The following is a 7,170-nucleotide window of genomic DNA, read 5'->3' as shown; positions in this document are numbered from 1 at the left end:
AGGATAGGTCTGAGAATATCCTGAAGAGCTGGTTTACTTATGACAATTTTTTTCAACATATGAATGTCATTGAAGTATTTAATTTCTCCATCATAGATGAAACTCAGTTTAGCTGCATACAAGATCCTGGGTTGAAAGTTATTTTGCTTGAGGAGATTAAACGTTGATGACCATCCTCTTCTGGCTTGAAAACTTTTAGCAGAGAGATCTGCAGTCATTCTAATGTTCTTCCCTTTGAAGGGAATAGATTTCTTTCTTCTGGCAGCTTTGAGAATTTTCTCCTTCATATTAACTTTAGTGAAGTTAATTATGATATCCCTGGGGGATGACTTATTGGGGTTGAATCGTGCTGGGGTTCTGAAGCTGTCTGCTATCTGAATTTCAGATTCTCTAGGCATGTCTGGAAAATTTTATTTCATAATTTCATGCAGAAGGGCCTCTGTGCCCTTCGAGGCTACTTCATCATTCTCAGAAATCCCAATAATTCATAAATTGCTTGTTTTGAAATTATCTGAGAGCTCTCTGAGTGAGTGATCCGTTTTTGCTCTCCATTTCTCTTCCTCTTTGAGAGATTGGGAGCATTCAAAGACTTTATCTTCCTTGTCAGAAATCCTTTCTTCTGCTTGCTCCATTCTGTTGCTGAGGGATTCTACTGTATTTTTCATATCTTTGAGGGCTGTAAATTCTTGCTTCAGTGTGTCTAAGTCTTTGGTGGTTTTGTCTTTAAATTCGTTAAATTCTTGAGACAATTTTGAATTTCTCCTCAAATTCCTAATTCCATTTTATTAATCTTGTCTGCAATCCAAATTCTGAATTCGATTTCTGACATCTCAGCCAGTTGTTTATGAATGGGATCTTCAATCACATCTGCCGTATCTTTTCTTGTGGGGGGGGGTTTGATCTATTCTGTTTATTCATTTACCAGAGTTTTTCCGCTGATTCCGCACCATGGTTATTTTACTCCCTTTGGTTTTTCCCCTGGAGTTTTATCGAGGGCCCATACAGTGTTTTGGCCTGAGAAACTGGGGCCCTGTCTGGTGTGGTGGAGCAAAGTGGTTCTGTCTTGCTTTCACCTGGTTTCTGTTCGGTCCTATTGCAACTTCTACTCTGGCTTGAAGTCTCAGCTGTGTGGAAAAATGAGCAATTAAGTCACCCCACCTGCCCACCTCTGGCCCCAGTTGGAAAAGGAGAATCAAACGTTCCTACAATCGCACACCCAGGGCACCGCCTGAAAAGTCCTCAGTCTATTAGCCCAGTTCAAAAGGTCCAAATCAAGTGTCTCAATTGGCACTTGTCTCGGGTGGGAGAGTTCAAGAGTTCTCTGGGAACTGGATCACAGGAGCCTGGTGACTCCTCTGATACGGCTCACCCCAGTGCAGCGTGGAGTCAGGAGGAGCCACCCAGCAAACAGAGCAGTCCAGGAAGGTTGACGTCTCCCTCCCGACTTTTCCCCCCCCGTCTGACCCAGTCACTGGTATCTCTGCAGATGGCTAACCCAGTTGCCTGCAGTGAACAGACACTCCAGGGGTTTGCACCTGCCTGAATCACGAGGAAGTCTGCCAGGCCCCCGCAGACTGCCGCTATCTAGCAGGAGGAGATGGGGCCTGACATCTTTGAGTGTTTGATGCAGGTGATGCGAAGGAGGTGTTCATTCAGGCTTAGCCCCGTCCCTGATGGATGCTGCTAACTGAACAGAACAGAACAGAACAGACGACTTTGTGGAGTTCTGTCTCTGTTCCTGTCGAAATCGCCTACAGAGGACGGGCTGTTTTGAGTTCAAACGTCTTTGCTGCTGGAGATTTGCGTCTGAACACCTCTCTGGGTCGGTCCCGCCCTGGAAGCTTCCTGGGTTTGTGAGCCGTGTCAGGAAATCCCCCGCTCACCAGTGGCCTCCTCTGGTTGCCCAGGGAGACAGGGTGTGTGGCCTCAGAATATCCAGAAGTGAGCGATCTTTTGTTTGCGTCCTTGTGATCACAGCTTGCCTCAGCTGTGTTGATGTGCGTTCTTCAAACTTCTCTCTTGGTGAGGCACAAGTCCACCAGGATACTTACTAAATTCCTGTCCCTTAACTCTCCTTCTAGACGGGAGAGTATGTTGAAAGGTGGCTTCAGTCCGCCACCTTGTCTCCCTCCAATCTGATTTGCATTTCTCTGATGATTAAAGATGATGAACATTTTTTCATATGTCTGAAGGCCGTGCGTCTGTCTTCTTCAGAGAAGTTTCTCTTCAAATCCCTTGCCCAGCCTGTGATGGGATCCCTTGTTTTTTTCTTGCTGATGCGTTTGAGTTCTCTGTGGATTCTGGTTATTAAACCTTTGTCAGAGATATACCCTGCAAATATCTTCTCCCATTCTCAGGGCTGTCTGCTTGCTTTGCTTACTGTGTTCTTAGCTGTGCAGAAGCTTTTTAGTTTGATCAAGTCCCAGTAGTGTATTTTTGAAGCTGCTTCAATTGCCCGGGGGGTTCTCCTCATGAAATACTCACCCAGAACAATTTCTTCAATGTTTTCCCTGCATTCTCCTCTAGTATTTTTATAGTTTCATGTTTTAAGTTTAAATCTTTAATCCAATGAGAGTCTATCATAGTAAATGGTGAAAGGTGTGGGTCCAATTTCAGTCTTCTGCAGGTTGCCAGCCAGTTCACCCAGCACCATTTGTTAAATAGGGAATCTTTTCCCCACTGTATGTTTTTAATTGGCTTGTCAAAAATCAAATAGCTGTAAGTAGCTGGATTCATCTCTTGGTTCTCTATTCTGTTCCAGATATCTAGTTTTCTGTTTTTGTGCCAGTACCATGTTGTTTTGATCACTATCGATTTGTAGTAAAGTCTGAGGTCTGGTAGAGTGATTCCTCCTGTTTTGTTTTTATTTCTGAGTAATGTCTTGGCTATTCGAGGTTTTTTCTGATTCCATATAAAATGAAGTAATGTTTTTTCAAGATCTTTAAAATATGACAGTGGAGCTTTAATAGGGAGTGCGTTGAAATTATATATTGCTTTGGGTAATATGGACATTTTGATAATGTTGATTCTTCCCAGCTATGAGCATGGTATGTTTTTCCATTTGTTAACATTTTCAGCTATTTCTTTTCTTAGAGTTTCATAGTTCTCTTTATAGAGACATTTCACGTCTTTTGTTAGGTAAATTCCCAAATATTTCATCTTCTTTGGCACTACTGTGAATGGGATAGGGTCCTTAACTGCTTTTACAACTTGACTGTTGTTGGTGTATATAAAGACTACTGATTTATGGATGTTGATTTTGTAACGTGATATGCTGCTGTATTCTTGGATCGCTTCTAGGTTTTTTGTAGTAGAGTCACTAGTGTTTTTCAGATACACAATCATATCATCTGTGAAGAGCAAAAGTTTGATCTCTTCTGACCCCATATGGATACCCTTATTCACCTTTTCTTCCATAATTGCGGTGGCTAAAACTTCCATTACAATGTTGAAAACCAATGAGACAATGGGCAGTCTTGTCTGGTTCCTGATCTGAGTGGAAATGATTCCAATTTAACTCAATGAAATATAATATTGGCTCTGGGTTTGCTAGCTGGCCTCTATCAGTTTAAGGAAAGTCCCTTCTAGACCAATTTTCTTGAGTGTTCTGATCATGAAGGGATGCTGGATATTATCAAAAGCTTTTTCTGCATCAATTGAGAGAATCATATGGTCTTTGTTTTTTAATTTGTTTATGTGCTGAATTACATTTATACATTTACGTAAATTGAACCAGCCTTGAGACCCTGGGATAAAACCAACTTGGTCATGATGTATAATTTGTTTGATGTGTTGCTGGATTCTGTTTGTTAGGATCTTGTTGAATATTTTTGCATCTATATTCATTAGTGATATTGGTCTATAATTTTCTTTTCTTGTTGGGTCTTTTCCTGGTTTGGGGATCAGGGTGATGTTTGCTTCATAGAACGTGTTGGGTAGTCTTCCTTCTTTTTCTACATTTTGGAACAGGTTGAGTAATATAGGTACTAATTCCTCTTTAAAGGTTTGGTGTAATTCTGACGTGAAACCATCTGGTCCCGGGCTTTTCTTTTTAGGGAGGTTTTGTATAGTTGATGCTATTTCTGAACTTGATATAGGTCTGTTCAACATTTCCACTTGATTCTGGTTAAGTCTTGGAAGGTGGCGTGCTTCCAAGTATTGGTCAATTTCCTTCAGATTTTCATATTTCTGAGATTAAAGTTTCTTGTAATATTCATTGAGGATTTTTTTGATTTCTGATGAGTCTGTTGTTATTTCATCTTTGTTCTTTCTGATTGTTGAGATTAGAGATTTTACTCTTTTTTTCCTGATTAGGTTGTCCAGAGGTTTATCTATTTTATTGACCTTTTCAAAAAACCAACTTTTGGATTTATTGATCTGTTGTATTATTCTTTTGTTTTCAATTTCGGCAAAGGATTTTTAAGATTTTATTCAGTTTTATTCCAGGCAGGAGAACGCCACGGCACCCCAGTAGGGGAGGTAGGTCCAGTTTTTAGAAGGTCTCTCCTGTGAAATGTAGTGGGAGGGCCTTTAATTTCTGGCCGTTTGTTTAATTATGGGGCTTTTGAGCTGGTCTCATGGGGGAGGGGGACTCCCGTCTGCTTAGTGGTGGATTTTGTACCTTTTGTTTGCGTCCTTGTGATCACAGCTTGCCTCAGCTGTGTTGATGTATGTTCTTCAAAGTTATCTCTTGTTGTGGCTCAAGTCCACCCGGATACTTGCTAAATTCCTGTCCCTTAACTCTCCTTCTGGATGGGAGCCTCTGTTGAAAGCTGGCTTCAGTCCGCCATTTGTCTCCCTCCCCCCCTTGTTCTTTTCTTGCTAATGCGTTTGAGTTCTCTATGGATTCTGGTTATTAAACCTTTGTCGGAGACATAACCTGCAAATATCTTCTCCCATTCTGTGGTCTGTTTGCTTGCTTTACTTACTGTGTTCTTGGCTGTGCAGAAGCTTTTTAATTTGATCAAGTCCCAATAGTGTATTTTTCAAGCAGCTTCAATTGCCTGGGGGGTCCTTCTCATGAAAAAAACTCGCCTAACCCAATTTCTTCAAGGGTTTTCCCTGCACTCTCTTCTATTATTTTTATAGTTTTATGTCTTAGTTTTAAATCTTTAACCCAGTGTGAGTGTATCTTGGTTAATGGTGAGAGGTGTGGGTCCAGTCTTCTACAGGTTGCCAGCCAGTTCACCCAGCACCATTTGTTAAATAGTTAATCTTTTCTCCACTGACTGTTTTTAATTGAGTTGTCAAAGATTAAATAACGGTAAGTAGCTAGATTCATCTCTTGGTTCTCTATTCTGTTCCAGACATCTATTTCTCTGTTTTTGTGCCAGTACCATGCTCTTTTGATCACTATCTATTTGTAGTACAGTCTGAGGTCTGGTAGCATGATTCCTCCTTCTTTGTTTTTATTTTTGAGTAATTTCTTGGGTATTCGGGGGTTTTTCTGATTCCATATAAAACGAAGTATTATTTTTTCAAGATGTTTAGAGTGTGACAGTGGAGCTTTAATTGGGATTGCTTTGAAATTATATATTGCTTTGGGTAGTATGGACATTTTAACAATGTTGATTCTTCCCAACCATGAGCATGGTATATTTTTCCATTTGTTAACATTCTCAGTTATCTCTTTTCTTCGAGTTTCATAGTTCTCTTCATATAGATCTTTCACATCCTTTGTAAACTCAAGGCCCCGGATGGGTAAACTCCCAAGTATTTCATCTTCTATGGCGCTACTGTGAATGGGATACAGTCCTTAATTGTTTTTTCAACTTTTTAATTGTTGGTATATATAAGAGCTACCGATTTATGAATCTTGATTTTGTAACCTGAGACACTGCTGTATTCTTTAATCACTTCAGAGTTTTGTAGTATCAGATCATCTGCGAAGAGCAAAAGTTTGATCTCTTCTGACCCTATTTGGATACCCTTGATCGCCTTTTCTTCCCTAATTGCAGTGGTTAAAACTTCCATTACAATGTTAAGAGCAATGGAGACAATGGGCAGCCTTGTCTGGTTCCATATCTGTGTGGAAATGATTCCAATTTAACTCCATTCAATATTTTATTGTCTGTGTGTTTGCTGTAGATTGCCTTTATCAGTTTAAGAAATGTCCCTTCTGGACCAATTTTCTTAAGTGTTCTGATCATGAATGGATGTTGGATGTTATCAAAGCTTTTTCTGCATCGATTGAGAGAATCATATGGTCTTTGTTTTTAATTTTTATGTGCTGTATTACATTTATACATTTACCTATATTGAACCAGCCTTGAGACCCTGGGATAAAACTGACTTCCTCATGATGTATGATTTGTTTGATTTGTTGCTGGATTCTGTTTGTTAGAATCTTGTTGAATATTTTTGCATCTATATTCATTAGTGATATTGGACTATAATTTTCTTTTCTTGTTGGGTCTTTTCCTGGTTTGGGGATTAGGGTGATGCTTGCTTCATAGAACGTGTTGGGTAGTCTTTCTTCTTTTTCTACCTTTTGGAACTGGTTGAGTAATATAGGTACTAATTCCTCTTTAAAAGTTTGGTAGAATTCTGACATGAAACCATCTGGTCCCGGGTTTTTCTTTTTGGGGAAATTTTGTATGGTTGATGCTATTTCTGAACTTAATATGGGCCTGTTCAACATTTCCACTTGTTTTTGATTAAGTCTTGGAAGGTAACGTGCTTCCAATTAGCGGTCAATTTCCTTCAGATTTTCATATTTCTGAGAATAAATTTTCTTGTAATATTCATTAAGGAATTTTTGAATCTGAGGAGTCTGTTGTTATTTCGTCTTTGTTATTTCTGATTGATGAGATTAGAAATTTTACTCTTTTTTGCCTGATTAGGTTGGCCAAAGTTTTATCTATTTTGTTGACCTTTTCTATAAACCAGCTTTTTTATTTATTGATCTATTGTACTATTATTTTGTTTTCAATTTCATTTATTCCTGCTCTGATTTTGGTTATTTCTTTTCTTTTACTGGATTTGGGGTTGGAGTGTTCTTCCATTTCCAGTCTCTTGAGATGTCCCTATAAGTTGCTTACTTTCTCTATTTCCATTCTCCTGAGGAAGGCTTTCAGTTCTATAAATTTCCCTCGTAGAACTGCCTTTGATGTGTTGCAGAGGTTCTGATAGTTCGTGTATTCATTGCCGTTTTGTTCCAGAAATTTGGCA

This window comes from Nycticebus coucang, chromosome Y, assembly GCF_027406575.1.
Source record: "Nycticebus coucang isolate mNycCou1 chromosome Y, mNycCou1.pri, whole genome shotgun sequence".
Taxonomy (NCBI): Eukaryota; Metazoa; Chordata; class Mammalia; order Primates; family Lorisidae; genus Nycticebus; species Nycticebus coucang.
This window is presented reverse-complemented; position numbering follows the sequence as displayed.